Source organism: Stegodyphus dumicola, chromosome X2 (assembly GCF_044657685.1).
Source record: "Stegodyphus dumicola isolate Sdum_Otavi_A_Nest chromosome X2, ASM4465768v1".
Lineage (NCBI taxonomy): Eukaryota > Metazoa > Arthropoda > Arachnida > Araneae > Eresidae > Stegodyphus > Stegodyphus dumicola.
Window position 1 is genome coordinate 64,793,886 of NC_140781.1, and position 16,871 is coordinate 64,810,756.

Below are 16,871 nucleotides of genomic sequence, written 5' to 3' on the forward strand. Positions count from 1 at the left end.
TTCGAAAAGTCTCTAAATGAGTCAACCGTAGTTATGAAAATATCGAACTTCATTTATTTTTATGGAAAAACTTTTGCACACTCTTCTCTCTTCAAAATTACTTTTAAAAACAATGAAAAACTGATATTTATTGTTAGTATAAAACTAACTTAAATGCCTGGCTTTCTTTCCATTAAAATTACGTACCTTGTATGCACATAATATGCCAATCATTTTGTTTACATGTCCTTATATAGTGCACCATAGGTGATGAAATTTTCTCAAAGAAAACAAATTTAAAATGTTGGCATTATAAACTATGAAAGACAGACAGCACTAATTGCAAGTGATGAAAGTATTTATCGAAATGGATGCTTACATAGTTTGAGTTATATAAAATTCATCAGTATATAGCAATAATATTAGAGTTCGAAATAAATTTCAAACAAACCCGTTTATCTATTGATTTTAATTTGAAAAACAAATCTATTTTCCTTTTCTCTTTCCTAAAAACCTAATTGTGACAACTACTTAAAACGTTTGTAAAAATGAAAACTAAATTATATTTTTTTTTCATATAAAATTAGTTAGAAATAGCAGACAATGCATAAAATAATTATTCCCTGCTATGTAATAATCAATTTGATATGAACTATCAGCGCATGAAACTGCGTCATCTATATGCAGTCTGATAATATAAGAGCTCATATACATTTAACTATAAATATGAACATGACTTGAAAGTATAAGAGTGCTAAGCGAGCTTCATTGTCTTAATATCGTGATTTAAATCTTATTTAATTTAATGTAAGGTACTGAGCGTACATAATGACAGGGAAGAATTTTGTCACATAGCAAGTTTTCGCGATTATCATTGCGAATTTCAAGGCCCATTTTGAGATTTCGAGAAAAGTGAACTTCGAGAATTTCGAGAAAGTTTACTGAAGAAATCAGTAAAGCTGTCGCTGGGATTCGAACTCCGGATCTCTCGAATACGCGTCGAGCGTGATTCGAACACCGGATCTCCAGAATACGAGTCGAGCTTACTTCCAGTTGCACCACGAAGGCATGCAGAAAGGAGAGAGAAAATACCTTGTTAAGAAATTAACACTTAAATTGTACACAGTACAGTAACTTGTTCATAAAAATGGAACTCGATACTTTTGTTTTGTAGTAAACTTGCGACTGTAACCACTCCCTTTTGACTTATTTTGTTTTGAATGCATTTAAAATTCATCTACTGATCACTCAATAGCTTTCACAAGCAGATCTTACTTTCAGTTTTGAACGGTTTATCTTCATTTCCTTCGTTAATGTAAAAGGTTTAGCTAAATAAATTTACGTTTTGATTTTCTCTTTCATTTTCAATATAATTCATGTACAGAGTTCGTTGCTTAATAATGCTTTTTTATTAAATATATTTTTAAGGCAGCTTTGAATATCTAGCTTTCTTTCTCACTTCCTACTTGCCTAAGTATTTTAATTTGAGGTTAATAAGTTCGTTATTTTAACCTACATTTTTGAATTTTCCACTCTTCAGCCTTTTTGTGATAGGTATCATAATTGAAAATTTTATTAATTTTCCTTACTCTTGTAATCTCTATTCTTAACTGAAGCAGCAGTTTGTAGAATGCCAAAGACATAACAGGTTTTCTTTAATTTCACAATATAATATTATGATATTACGAATACCTAAATTGAATATATGAAACCTAATTTGAACCTCACTTAAACATAAAAAAGTGTTTAAGATTTTCTATGATATTAAATGAATATATCAGGCCATTATGATTGTTGTGCATTTACTTTTCATTATATAAAAGTGTTTCTGCTTGTTTACTTTGAGGCTCCAAAAATTATGTTTTCACGTAGCATACTTGGCCGATATTTTGTTATTGTTAGATTCTACCCCCAGAAAACAGTCTTTCCCAATTTTCAAAAGTTTCTTTTGATTGCCTATTGAAGGCCAGCGATTCAAAATTATACACTATTGCATAAATTTTATAAGCTTATAGATGTCCAATGAAAAATTTGATACGTAATAACCATACTGATTCTTAAAATTTCTAAACCTTTTCAACAAATAATAATAATTGTAAATTTGAATCAGTCAATTTTGATTTACACTTTTTTAACCAACGTTCACATTTATTGTTTTTAATCTGTTCTACCTATCAAGGCATTTAAAAAAATTTATGAAACATACACTATATTAAAATATGAAATTTACGTATTCGACTAAACAGTTGCAAACTGGTTATCACGTATCCAAGAAAAATTTATCTGTTAAAAGTATAAAGAGAACTTTCCAATAAAAATGTCAAGCTTGGAGCTATGAGTATACATGTAAAATTCCTATATTTACTAATATTTTTTCATTAAAACGGATTTTGTGTGTTTACCGTAATACATCTATCCATTATGAATAGAAATTTTTGAAAATAAAGAATAAAGTATTTTAAGGAATTTCGGCAGATGTTAATAAATAATAATTCTTTTAAATTTGGTTAAATTTTTCTAGCAATAGAATGAAACCTATCTTTCAATATATTTACATTTTGGAACCACGAAGAGGATTATTTCAGAATCCATTTTTTTAGATAGGAAACGTGAAAAAGATGCAGTTTCCTTGCCGGGACTCGAACCTTGGCCTTCTCGCATAAGCTTCGAGCATGCTTCCAATTACACTTTGAAGGCATGCGGAAATGAGGGAGAAAACACCTTACAAAAAATAAGAAAAAAATAAACAAAAAAGTTCTTATTTCTCTAAGCTACGAATATTACTTTTAGTGCAGAGAATTTTTTTTTAATCTTGTGAAGAATCTAAAAAATGTATCAAGTCATCAAGTTACGCACTGAAAAATTAAACATTGCATTATTTGAAATTCATTTTGATTTTAATAATTTTCTTTAGGAGTTGCAAGCTGATAAATCTGAAATTACTTTTAAGGAAATAACAGTTAGATTATTGATATTAAAATAAAGATTTTTCTAGAAGTTTTTGAATACAAATTAAGCGTATTTTAGCGAATTTTAAATAAAATTTCTTAATCAGAAGCTTATGATGCTTGGATTGTTGATACTATGCACGCAGTGAACAGAATTTTCATCACATCGAAAACCTTTTAAATTCACCAAGCTATTACATATTAAATTTCAACGAAAAGAAATACACCTTTTTTAAAATCCCATTATTTACAAAATGTGTTTGAGGACTGAATATAAATTTTTACTAACTTTAATTAGGTTTCAGATTCCATTATTAAAAAAACGTTTGTTGCTCCTTTCAGAGCATACTGAAATAAGGATTAATAAAAACTTATCTGTACGATTGAATCACTTTCGTAGCGTCTAACTACTGCTGTAAAGTAACATTAGAATCTTAATTAACATTAAGCACAGTCCACGATCAGAAATATTTTTCAGGCTGGGGAAGTATTTACTGTGGAGAAAGACAATAAAAAGCATGTCAGGAACAGAATTTTGTTGTTATGCAAAGAGAAGAAAAAGTACATTACCTTTGATTCTTGTCCTCTTGAGCTCAAAAAGGAGCGTCCGATCTTAGAGCTAACCAAGCGAGAAAGTCTAGTGAGAGGACTTTCGATGGAGAAACCGTGGGCAGAAGGTTATTTTGGAGGCAAAGATTAGAGCGTGAGGGAATTTATGGCAAGGCCGTCAGACCCTGAAATGGGTTAATCAAGGACAGAAACAGTTTGAACTAAAAATAATATCCCCTGTATCTTTTTTTCTGCACAATCAGCCCTCACGTCGAATCAAAACGAATGAGTAGTGATGTAATGCTTTAAAGTAGTGGCCTGCAAAACGCATACGGCTGCCGAAGCAATTTTATGCTGCCCGCGAAAATATTTCAATTCTTTATTTGTAGCAAATAGGGTGTTGCAAAGATTTCAAGAGTTTAGTTTTTTGAAGTCTGAGTTTACAACATTTTCATTACCACTAAAAACGAATATGAATAACGCACTAGAAAATCTATAAAGGGAGCTTATTAATTTACAGTGTGATATAAATCTTAGTCAAAGATTTAAAGATACAGATTTCATTAGCTTTTATTCATATTTGTCAAAAAATAAATAAGCCCAGTTATGAATTTTTGTACTAAGAATAATTGCTTTGTTTTAGACTTGTATGTGAACTACTCTTTTTCAGAGTTAAAAATTAAAAGAAAAGAATCCGATTGATCAATGCACATATACAGTCCGTTATGAAAATAATTTCTATTAATTTCTCTTCAGGTCTACAAAATATATCATAAGCGAAACGGCATTCAAGTGTCAAGCTGTAGTAAGAAATTAAGAAGTTTATTTATATAGTACTACAAACATATGTATTTTTAGATATGCGCCGTAGAAAAATTTAATAAATAAGAGAAAGAAACTAGGCTGCCGTTACTTGCTCTCAAGCTTTATCCCGGTCGGAAAGTTTTCATAATTTTTTTAAATAAATTATTTAATGATTAATTAAACATGTTTAATTAATCATTAAGTATCTTACTTTAAATAACATTCTTACAAATTTTCAAAATGCCATTTGAAATAAATGACATTCTGAAAATTTAATATTTAGCTGTCAATATAATTGAATTACAAAGTATAACCAATAAAAATATCTAGTAGGTACCAAACTTTGAGACAAATATAAGTTTGAATATTTTTCCTGTGCGTATTGTCGCTTATGCAAGTTTTGAGAAAAGTTTAGTAAGAATTTAGTAAGAAGAAATTAAAATTTATTTAAAATATTTTTCATTTTGTTAATTGAAAATTTTTTAGATTTTAAACAAAGCAAAAATAAATAAAATAAGACAGAATGAAATAAGGATAAAAATAAAAAAAATTAAAACAAATTTTCTGGCCCTTGAGTTGTTTTCAGATCAGCTCGCATGCAGTTTGAGTTTGATACCACTGCTTTAAAGTACTTCAGCTGAAAATATTTCTGTTACTGATTTTAATAAGCGTATATCTCTGAAAACTTAATAAACTTTATATGTGACATAGTAAGTTAATTAACAGTTTTTTCGATAAAACACTGTTTGGATTTCACCAGGACAAAACTATTATATACTATGATAGCATTTTATCTGGTCGATCATCGCCATCGTGTCTTATGAAATGACTTTACTAAATAAGGTAACGTTTCCTTTCCTAGATTTACTTAAAACAATGGCTCTATATGTTGGCCCACCAGCGGCCGAGCGGTAAAGTCGCTGAACACTGGTAGTTCGGTCCGAGGTTCGAATCCCGCGAACGGGCTGGCTGCATGGGTGTTTTCGTGTTTTTCCCCATGTGTAACGTGTATACAAGCCAGTTTCCCTTAGAAAGTCCTCCACGAAAGACATCCCTCCCCTTAGGCAGATAGCCCTATAGTGCTTTACCGTAATTAAATACACCAACACCTATATGTTGATATTACTAGGTTTTCTCTAATGGGAATATTTTCATGAATTTTATAGAACGTGTCTTTTCGTATTAGTGAGTAATTCACACTACTGCCCTATTACACTTATTTTGAACAATCGCAATATTTATTGTTATTTGAATCATACAGGAGACTCCAAATAAAAAATTGTTTAACTGAAAAGCACTTGAAGGCAATTCTGTTTTTTGTAGTATTGTTATATGTGCTACAATGCAGTATGTTCTCATGATCATTAATTAAAGCAGTGTAATACTAAAATTTTATCTGGGTATACTTTTATTTGGAGCCCCTTGCATTCCGTCGAATCTTTTTTATTATATCAAAAATCAAGGAGATGATAATACCATCTCTTTTTTTTGGAGGGGGGTCGAGTTAAGAGTCAAAAACAGATCTGTACGAAGATGCCGATACGGGAATATTATTCATCATCGAAAGTGATAAAACAATGCAGTATAAAAATCTATTCTGCACCACTGCAAACTTTTTCGATGATGCAATAGAGTCAGAGTAAGACCAGAATAAGAGAGATTGTAAACAACATTAAAACCATTTCATGCAGTCGACATCGTGTTGGACAGTGGTGTTGGACAAGAAAACAGAAAGTAACACCGTTAGAGCATTTGAAATCTACCAGATTGTTGCAACATTTTATCAAATAATTAATTAATTACCTGATAGGACATTCTTTTGTTTGACACTTCGTCGTGTGGGCTTTTGATTTTATCTGTGAAGTCACGGCACTTGCTGTTTGTCATTGTTGCTAGGCTTTGTCAAGAAATTAACGCACTGGGTTCGTTCCACACGTGGTACAATTTTTCACTTTGGCTCCCTGATTTTACCATTTTACTTAACTTAAGCTCTTCACATTTTAAACTTTTGTCGACGTCTATGTTGAAAGGAGAAAAGTCTCGCATATAGTCTACTCTTTTCTAGGATATTATTGCATATGCTAGTCATTGTTGCTTGGCTTTGTCAACAAATTGACGCTATGGGTTCTACATGTGGTACAATTTTTCACTTTGGCGCCCTGATTTTAAGCTCTTCACATTTTAAATTCTTGTCAGCATCTATATTGAGAGGAGAAAAATCTCGCGTATAATCTACTCTTTTCTAGGATATTATTACATATGAAAGTCACCTAAATACGAGTAAGGAGGTATTATAAAAAAATATGTGAAAAGTTTGAGATACTTGAGGTAATTACTTCTACGTAAGCTGTTGCAATGGAGAGCAATGTAGAACGAAAGAGTTATTGTTCGTTTGCATATGCATTAAACGGTAATGATCATGATTAATAATTTCTTACAAATAATGCCTAAAATTTATTGGGTGGCAATGCTATTCGACTTCTTAAAATTTTGCTTTCTTAAAATGTTTTAAGTTTTAAAGAATGCAACTTTAGATTCAATGAGATGCGTTTATTTTAATTTTTATTAAAGTAAATAATAAAAAATAATTTACACATATACACGAGAATATGTAAAGAGAAAGAGATAGAGCTCTATTTTAAGAAATTTCATTTAATTTGCTTTTTACTTTTACATTACATTGCTTACACTGCTTCTTACTGATCATAAATAATTCTTGTATGAAATTGGTATATTCTTTAAGTTGATATAGTTAGTTAATATGGTTGATTCATTCTTTAAGTTAATATACTTAGTTAATATAGTTGATATGTTCTTTAAATTGCTATCGTTAATATTGTTGATATATTCTTTAAATTGATATGGTTAGTTTAAGCTGATATTCCTCAAGGGGTTACATTTTTTAAAAACTTCTTTCAGGAATTTGACCACTGAGAAAGGATGCTTTTAGAGAATATTTCAATAAAACTGCACGTATAATATAAAGAAGTTAAGCAATCAGTTTTTTGTGCCGAAGTGTGAAAAATGCTGCAGATATTCAAATGTAGCAAATAGTTTACAGAAACAATATTCGATTCTGATAAACACGTGAAAGATACTTTGATAGAGATTTCGCATTGAGTTTAATTCCAATATAATAATACCAAGGGGAAGCTGAAGAAAAAGAATAATGATTACGTATTTAACTTATTACACAGCGTTATGGACCACTGTCATATATATATATATATATATATATATATATATATATATATATAGATGATAGTGTCGGGGACGATTACTCGAGTTTTACAAGATTTCTCTACAGTAATTGATCTTTACTCCAAATTGAATTGACTAAAATGCTTCATGAGAGTCAATTCTTTGAGTAACAACTATTCGCGGAAATATTTGGCCTGACTAGAATTGCCGGTTTGGCTTTAATTTATAACTCGAGTAAAGACGAAACACTTTCATATTTACGTATTTCTATCAATTATTGATCATTGAACGGGAGTTGGTTTGTTCCCCTTGAAAAGTCAACTAATTTCCGATCAATGACAATAATTACATGTTTTAATTTTTACTTTTGCAATTGTAATATTATTCTTCGTGATGATTTAACTCCAGTCCCCGTTAAAACATTATTAACATTTTGCTTTCAAATTACTTCAAAACATCTTTCAAAATATAACTTACCAGTATGGATGCACACTTTTAAAATATTTCTACTTTAATTAAACTTAGGAGATAATATAATCAATTAATCAATACGGTTTAGGAAATAAATTATATATATATATATATATATATATATATATATATACAGTTATTAGCAATTTTTTTGCCTTTTAATTCAACCTATATTTCCAATTTAGTTAACGAATTATCAAATTGCCTTGATTATAAGATGATGTAATTTTCCTTAAAGCGAATTTTTTAAAATCGTGTTCATATTATACTGACAGCCTAACCTTATTTATCATAGTAAAGGTAATTTTTTGCGCTTAAGTTAATAAATGATAAATAATGTAATCATTTTCTATTTTATGTTTACTTGAACTTTCGTTTGGACTTTGTAATTGGAATACTCCTTATGTTTATGCTAGAGTGAGTAGATAGAATCGTTTATATTGGCAACTTCATCTAAGGCTGAATGTCCAAGACATAAATAAGAATCATCTTAGATTCATCATTGTAATATAAGTATAAACAACTTATCTAACTGTATAAGGTATTTCTCCCGCCTTCTTAGCATGCCTTCGTGGTGTAAAGATCTGCACACTCAGCTCGTATTCAAAAGGTACATTGTTCGAGTCCCGGCGATGGCATTGCTCCTAATGTCTCTACAGTGGTCCCTGAACTAATAAAGTTGGTGGATGATGATTCTCCATCTCCAGGATTTGGTGATTGGGTTCCCTAATCTCCAGTCGCCCTTTAAAAGGGGGTGTATATAAGGTATTTCTTCCGCCTTCCTAGAATGCCTTCGTAGTGTAATGGTCAGCACACCCGGCGCGTATTCGAGAGGTCCGTGGTTAGAGTCCCGGCGAGGGCACTGCTCATTTTTCATCTCTTCCGCTTTCAAAAAATACCTAATGTCTGTACAACTGTATTAAAATTCAGCATTATGAACAAATTGTGCTGGAAATTGATAAGCATAAGATACTCCTTGAATCAGATATTTAGAATTTTATGATTTAAATAATATCATTTGCGACTGTGCAACCAAACGTGACTTACGAGAAGGTCTCACCCCAAAACGGGTAGGACGCAAGATTACTTTTCGTCGTTTAATACTGTTGTAAAAAAGCAGTATTTCGTAATGCGGTGACTTGTAATATGTCAATGATTTGCCAGCGTGCTGGAGAAAAATTTGAAAATGAGGCCAATTTGGGTTCTATCAAACTCCCTCCAAAGAATATTAGAAATTGACTATGGTGTCTATTACTCGAAGGAATAATCTTGCGTTGCCTACTATTTTCCAAGCTGTTAAGAAGAAAAGAGAGAGCCCTTCAGAAAAAAATGACGCCTTTTTGTCTAGCACACTAAATGTGGTAAAAAAAAAAAAAAAAAAAAAAAAAAAAAAAACTTTCAAATACATTTATCCCAGAACACGTGGATTTCACAGCTTCAGTGAACTTAGAAAGAATTCTCCGTGAGTTCTTGCGGCACTGAAGGCAGCATGTCTATCTAGCAAGTGGAATGTGTCGGTGTGTCGGGAAGGAATCTTGCATAAACACGGTTGATATTTTGAATTTCGTTCTCATAAGAAATTTTATGACTTTATAAAGTTTCTGATGAATGAATGATTTACTAAGTTTCTGATGAATGAATGAATGAAAAATAACGTCTGAGTTTAATGACGTGAATAATTAAACCTTTGAAATAGTTTTAAGGGAAAACTTCATCAAGAGATTGTCACAGAGCTTAATAAATCCCAAAATAAATTACAGGAAATCAATAGAAATGTTGAATAAGTTAAATCATTAATATTCATTGCTTAACCAAAAACAAATACTGCCATGCTGTTTACAAGATGTAAATGAATAAGAAATGTTGAAAATGTTAAATCATTAATATTCACCATTAAAGCAAAGTTACACCACTATTTACTTATGAAGATATCACACTGTCGATGGATGATGCAATAGCCTTTCGAGAGCACCGTCTTTACTTCAACTGCGTGATGTCCCATTGATACATTGTACATGACTGAGTGAGTCTTTTAAATTAATAGAAAATACATTACATACTCATACATGTATTAGTTATCGTAAAATTTTCATTAACTATAACATTAGCAATTGTCTCATGCCCATTTAGAAAAAGAGATTTCCATCAGTCCATTGATTTGCATGGATCGAAACAAATGGTAATTTGACGGAATAATGTCAGGTGAATACAGTGGCTGGGGCAATACATCCTAACGGAATAATTCTAGAGTTTTCTACACTGGTCTTGTAAAATGTGAGTAAGCATTATCATGCTGGAAAAGAATCTTGTCATGTCTTTCGGCATATGCTGGATATTTCTGCTTCAATGCTTCGTTCAAATAAACTCTTGTTTGCAACCTTAGATAGTTTGACTCCGCAGCAAGAGCAGAAATGCTTTTGGTGATTTTTCATGCTCTTTCTCATGTGTATCAAAATATTAAATAAATTAAAATCAAACTATGTATATATTTTTTCCAATGGCCGTTTATAAGGCGTTGGTCACTACTAAGGCCTGAAGCGGCGGTCTTTTTATTCTAGAGGCACCTAACGGAGTGGGTGCCTCCATAATAAAGAGTGGACCTCAGTTGCGGAGTGGAACACAGTTGCCTCCTACGAAGGGAGGGACAAATTACACCCATGTCATCTCCTGAATTCGAATCTGGGTCCTTCGATAAGGCAGTCAGAATCATCAACCATATTCCATCTGGGAGGCAATATTTTGATATTAATTAATTAAAAAATTTCAGTAACGGTATGTTTCTGCTACAGTTTTATTTGAAATCAAAGAATGAGGTAAAAGTTCTCACAAATGCTGCTTTTTCGAACAAAGTTCTACATTTTGAATGAATAATAATTAATTTTTGCTCTTTAAACAGGTGACACGTACTAATTATTAAATGTTTCTGTTTAACATTTCAAACACAAATATCACCAGATTCAGTTGCATGCAAACAGTTTTATCTATAACATTACTACAAAAGAGAGGAAACATATATAAGCGCCCAATAAATTCAATTTCCTAGAAACTCATGTTAAGAAAAGACAGTATCTACTTGCTATGAAAAAACATCTCTTAAATAGTAGCAGTTTCGCTTTGGAACTTGTTTTAAAAAGCAAACTATATAAGATTTTTAAGATTTTCCAAATTTTATGGTCTTATGAATACAAGTCAGATTTCATTTGAAAGTGCTACACAAACGACAAGACTCTAAACTGCAGAAGCCAAAGTATTATTATTCCAAAGTATTATTATGTAGTGTAAACTAAACCCTTTTGCTTTATTAATACACTAACTAAACGTTTTGTTACGGAAATCTCTTATACCAGTATCATTGAGGAATGCCTATATTTTAATCTTCATACATATGTTGCATAATGGAGCTTTTCTGTCGCAAATAGAGATTTCTTTGCTTTATTATAAAAACTGAAACTTTAATTTATCTAAGAACGCATTTAACTCCTACAATATCCAGTAAATTTGAAATCAAACATTTTTTCATCAAAATTAACTAACTCCTTTCATGAATTTAAGCAACTAAATGAGCGTAACAAGCTTCTGGAAACAACCATTTGAAAAGCACGCTGGCAGTATGGCTTCGAAAACAAGCACATATTTTTTAGCAGGTAAATATTCTATACATAATGGTTTCCCAGATAATATACATATATTTGGGGAGCCATACTGCCTGGGTATATTTAAATATTGTCGACAGCCATATAATATTATCGTATCATAATGTAGTTTTCTGTCTTTCTTCCTTCCTTTTCGTTTTTTGAAAGGACTCTCTGGTTCATAAAGAGAATATAAAAATTTTTATTGAAATTATCATAAAGGAAATATGATACGTTTTGAACGTTTAATGACGCGCATGCATTTTAGGACTATCAAGGCAGACATTTGTTTGGACCATTGACCAAGCCCTCTATATCTTGATCTATAAAGTATGAAATTGGTATCATTGAATTATACAAGTCTCTCATAACATTTAATTTTCATTTATTATGTATCTGCCAGGTTCGATTGCAACACACCTTTTAGTGTTTTCAAGAAATCAGCAAGTACTAATTTACCGCATTTATATAAAAGTACAGAGAATATGAACATGGATGCTTGGAATTATTAATATATCTATTATGCATGAAAATTTAAAATTATTAACTGCAACTAGTGTAGAGGACCATTTACATTTGCAAACATAATTTTGAATTCATTAGCTACACTAACTATTGCATCAAGGAATTTCTGTTTCTTCCCCTAACTTCATTTTTAAATTGCTGTACTCTACATATTTGTTGAGCGAGAGGTATCGTAAAGGAAATCACGTCGGAATAACTTTTATTGAAAGTGAATAATCAACAGCATGAATAAGGAAATGCGTACTAGATAATTTTATGCAATATTATCATTCAATACTATTCTTATGTAATATCATGATGCACATTCAATATTACTCTTATGCAATATCATGATGTAATGTATAATACAACAAAATGCCTATTTATTCATAAAAAAAAAGATTTTTTGATGACGACAACTCAACTCTAGTTGGGCAATCCTTTCGAACAGCAAAGAGAGCTGCGTAACTGTGAGACATGTAATCGAAGAGATTTTTGAACTATTTATAAGGCATCTTCCTGATTTCTCAATATAGACAAGCTTCAACTGAAGAGAAAATCTAAATAATGATTGACTATGCTGTAATGTCTGTGCCAAATGCCAGGTGTACTAAATTACATTTAAACACTAACCGTTGGCTAAACTCAGTTACCACCACGGCACACATGCTATCCTTTAGTCAAACTCTGTGAAATCTAGAGTTCTCTTCCATGCAAAGAAGTAAAATACTGTGCAGTATACGATATAACAATAAATTTTAGAATTTCGTCTCCTGTTTGAATCTCTGGATTACCATTTCGGATTACATATATCGTCGGAGCATATCCCAGCTTGTTAGTGAAAAGGATTTAAGTCAACGCGGTTTGTTGTCAATCACGATGTTCCTCATACCAGTGTTTATGAACGCTGGCGTTAAAATATCTTTCATCAAAGGGACAAACAGTGTTGATATATGAGCATTAAGCCTAGTTTGATGAAGGACGCTGGAGAGAGTTTGATTAAATTTTCTAAGTTTTGTTTTCGCTAAAAAAAGCTTTCCCTTGTACTAATTAACAGTTTATCTTATATCTGAATAAAATGTTAACAACAGATAATTCTTGCCCATTGTAGTAGTTGAGATTTATAACTCTTATTCTATCTTCGTGCAAAATTTCATTCAACTTGGAAACGGTTACTTAGTCTGGCAATGACTTCTGCTACCACCTTTTACTTTGGCAAATTCAAGTTCTTTAATAACTATCGACATAATAAGCTTCAGTTAAACAACAGGCTTCAGTTAAAACATGCTGATGAGGCTCTATTAAGGCAAAATTTCAGGAAATGAAATTTAACAATAAACGCTGCAGAAACAAAGGAATAAAAGGGTATCCTGAAAACATTTTTTTTTTTACTCCAGTTTGATTATATACTTTGAGAAAACATACACTAATTTATATGTGAGTATGCGACTTAGCTTTCGCTCAAACTCAAGCTTTCTGTGGTCTTCTTAAAAAGCGTTTATTTAAAGGAAGACTGGATTGCGCAATATCGGCAAAGTTACATAATAATTTTATTATGTTGAGCAATATATACTAGCGAAATACTAAGTTAGATCAGCAGAAAATTTCTGAATTTTCAAAGAATATTCTTATTATCAAAACCCCTTCAAATCTCATATCATTAAAATTTAACAACGAAACTGCTTTCTAAAGACTTTTTTAAATTTAGAGCATTGTTCAATTAATTTCCATATTCATCTTACTAAAATGAAGATTTTAATGACTATAAAAATGTAAGAGAGATAACATTGCAAAATAAAATATCCAGGTGCAAAGCTACAAATTGAATATAAACACTTTATAGATCCCTTAAATATACCAGTTCAGCATTTTCTGCAGCACGTGGAAAGTATCTAATTGTTTTAATTTGCTTTCAACTTATCCTCCAACAAACGATCTGTAAAGCTTTAATGATGCAGTATTGAAAGAGCAAATTGCAATCCAAATAACAATGAATGCTTGTTTCTTAAAGTTGTTTTGTTTTTCTTTGCTTTCTTCTAAGTTCTTTACCGATGTCAGCGTTACGGCAGGATGCCAAAAACAAACAAGCAAAGCTTAGTTCTTTTAAATTTCGTCGTTCATTTTCACTTAAAAAGCATTTCATCGTTAGGGAAGGTGAAAATACTAGTATAAGCAATATGCTGCACATTTAACATGTTCTGTTTCCTTTCCACAAAGGAGAATTAGACTTTATAAAAATTAGAAAACTCGCTGGTTTATGAAATATTAATTTTTCTCTTTTTGCTTACATTTAAAGAACTTAATCAATCATTATAAGCAACAAAACATCAGTTTCGAGTGACATAATTGTGTTTGTGGTTTAAACTGCCGTAGAAGGATACGAACTCGTTGTCTTAGATTGTGCAGTAGTTTGAGAAGACTGATTGTTAGTCCGATTTCCAATATGCGAGGTCGATTCTCGTGTAGGGGTTGGATGGTTGTGCGTGTATTTCCCTCAGGTCGTGGGTGCAAAATCACGACAGGATACTGTTTTCAATGCATCCTGGGTCTGCAGTGCTGAGATGGTTGAAATATCAATAGGTTTGACCGTTCCTAACGAAGTGCTCCCAAGCAAGTGTCAGGATAAAGAATAGCCCATATGGGCTGCATTATTTCACTTAGTTATGACCCTTTGTTTCCGCACATTGCATAATTTATGAGATGTTAATTTCTTTTATTTTCAAAATGTTTTCAGCCGGCTATAAACTGCCGATGAGGGAATGCGATTATATTTTCTTACTTATTTATTCTAAAATTTTAAGTCTCACAACATAAAATTTATGTCGCTTTGACAACTTTTAAACTTATTTTAATGAGCGAAAAATGAATAACTAACTCATTCAAAACAATGTAAAATTGCTGGTATTTTACAAACATTTTTTACTTCACTGATGACGTAAAGAAACGTGGTCTACCGAAATGTAAATAACAATTTAAATTTCGTTTGACCAAGTTCGGTAGGCCAATTAATTATTGACTGATGACGGATTTGACTTAGATGCGAACCAAATGATTACTAAATGTTAGTTTTCTCACTTTTATACTTTGTAAATTGTATTTTCAGGTGATTGATTGCACTTAATATTAGCAAGCTGATATATAATTTCATTACAGTATCAAAGAATTTGAAATTTTAACTAGCAGCACCTGTATGAGAGGAAACATATTGCTTGCCTTGAAATACTTATGTAATAGCTGCAGACTTTAATAGAAGTGCTACTAATGTAAGCGGATTGCTTTAGCGTTTAGGAAATGCAACAGTTTAAAACCTATCAATTAATACAAAACGTTATAAAATTATAACATCAAAAAAGAAGGGAAAAACGGTTTCTTAAAAAAAAATTATTCTTTATTTTTTTGTGTTCAAATTTTTTAAAAAAAATTTGTTGCATAAAAAGGAAATTTCGGGGCAGGTTTACACATTTCGCCTTTTATTTATTTATTTTTTTGGGGCAAGTTGTAACATTTGTATGCATTAAAATATGTAATCAAATTCCAATTTCTGAACATTAATTAAAATTTCAAAATACTATATAAATTTTGAGAACAGAATAAAATTGCAACTATGATTATTTAAAATAATAAATATGTTATTTTTATATTGAAATTTGTAATTTTACATCGAGTTAATATTTTCTGTGGTGTATTACTTTTTAAGTAAATTATGTAATGTTATCCAAAATAGTTATATGACAATTTTTCGGCGGGAAAAAATTACTTTCATAATAATAAAGGCATTGAAACATTACCTCATTTCTTTCCTCAGTAATTTCCACAGGTCCATCTATTTTATCGTCATATTCAACATCTACTTGCACTTTGGTCTTTTTCTTTGTTTTCTTAATTTTCTTTACTTCAGTATCTTCAGACATTATGAGTTGTGATAAATAAGATCTTTAGAAAATAAAGCTGTAAGTAGGATTGACACAAACTTGATGAACTTCCCGCCTTTACGCAGATGATGGGAGAAAAATTATGTTTCGACAGGGTTGCCTTTAGTAGAGACTGAATAGAACTCCCGCCAAGTAGAAGATAACGCCAAACAAATAAAAGGGATAACGAATTTGCATACATAACCTGATTTTGATTTAATCTGAGATTTTCCGTATTAAAACAAATAATGTACAGAAGAAATAACTAATAATGATACAGAAATATATAAGGAAATGTTACTCATAATAAAATTTTCGTTTTGATAAAAAATTTTAGGTCTTACAAAATTCACATTACAATCACATTAAATCTCCCACGTTTCCGAACTCCCTTCTTATGCATATTTTCTACTCACGAATAAATAATGTAGTTTTGTGCCAGACTCTTATTATACTGTTAAGATTTCTCGATGTTATCATGCACAGTTAACTTGGTTATAGTTGAACCTATGTTTTAAATTCAATGTATATTTCAGATAGATATATCTGATATATGCATTTATATCTGATATATATATATATATATATATACATACAAAGTAAAACGAAGTTCAAAATCTAATCCATTTGTTTAATGATAGCAGCAATAAGTGACGGTAATAACGCAAAATAAATAATTGAAACTAATTCAACGCAATAATAAAATAATAGAAGCATAGCGATAAACTACATGAAGGGTGCAGAAATTTTAAAATTAGAGTTTAATACTTAAAATAATCTCAGAAAAGTAATCAAAGTAATCTATACTTTTTAATCATAATCATTCCGGTCCTTAGAGGACGAAGTAAAGAAGTGCAAAATATTGCAATTTT

At 30.9% G+C, this 16,871-nt stretch overlaps 1 protein-coding gene across 1 annotated transcript in view; it reads right to left on the minus strand.

Moving 5' to 3' along the window:
- Positions 1 to 16,871, minus strand: part of LOC118188853 (four and a half LIM domains protein 2-like) — a 223,863-nt gene that overhangs the window by 63,297 nt on the left and 143,695 nt on the right. The window lies entirely within an intron of this gene.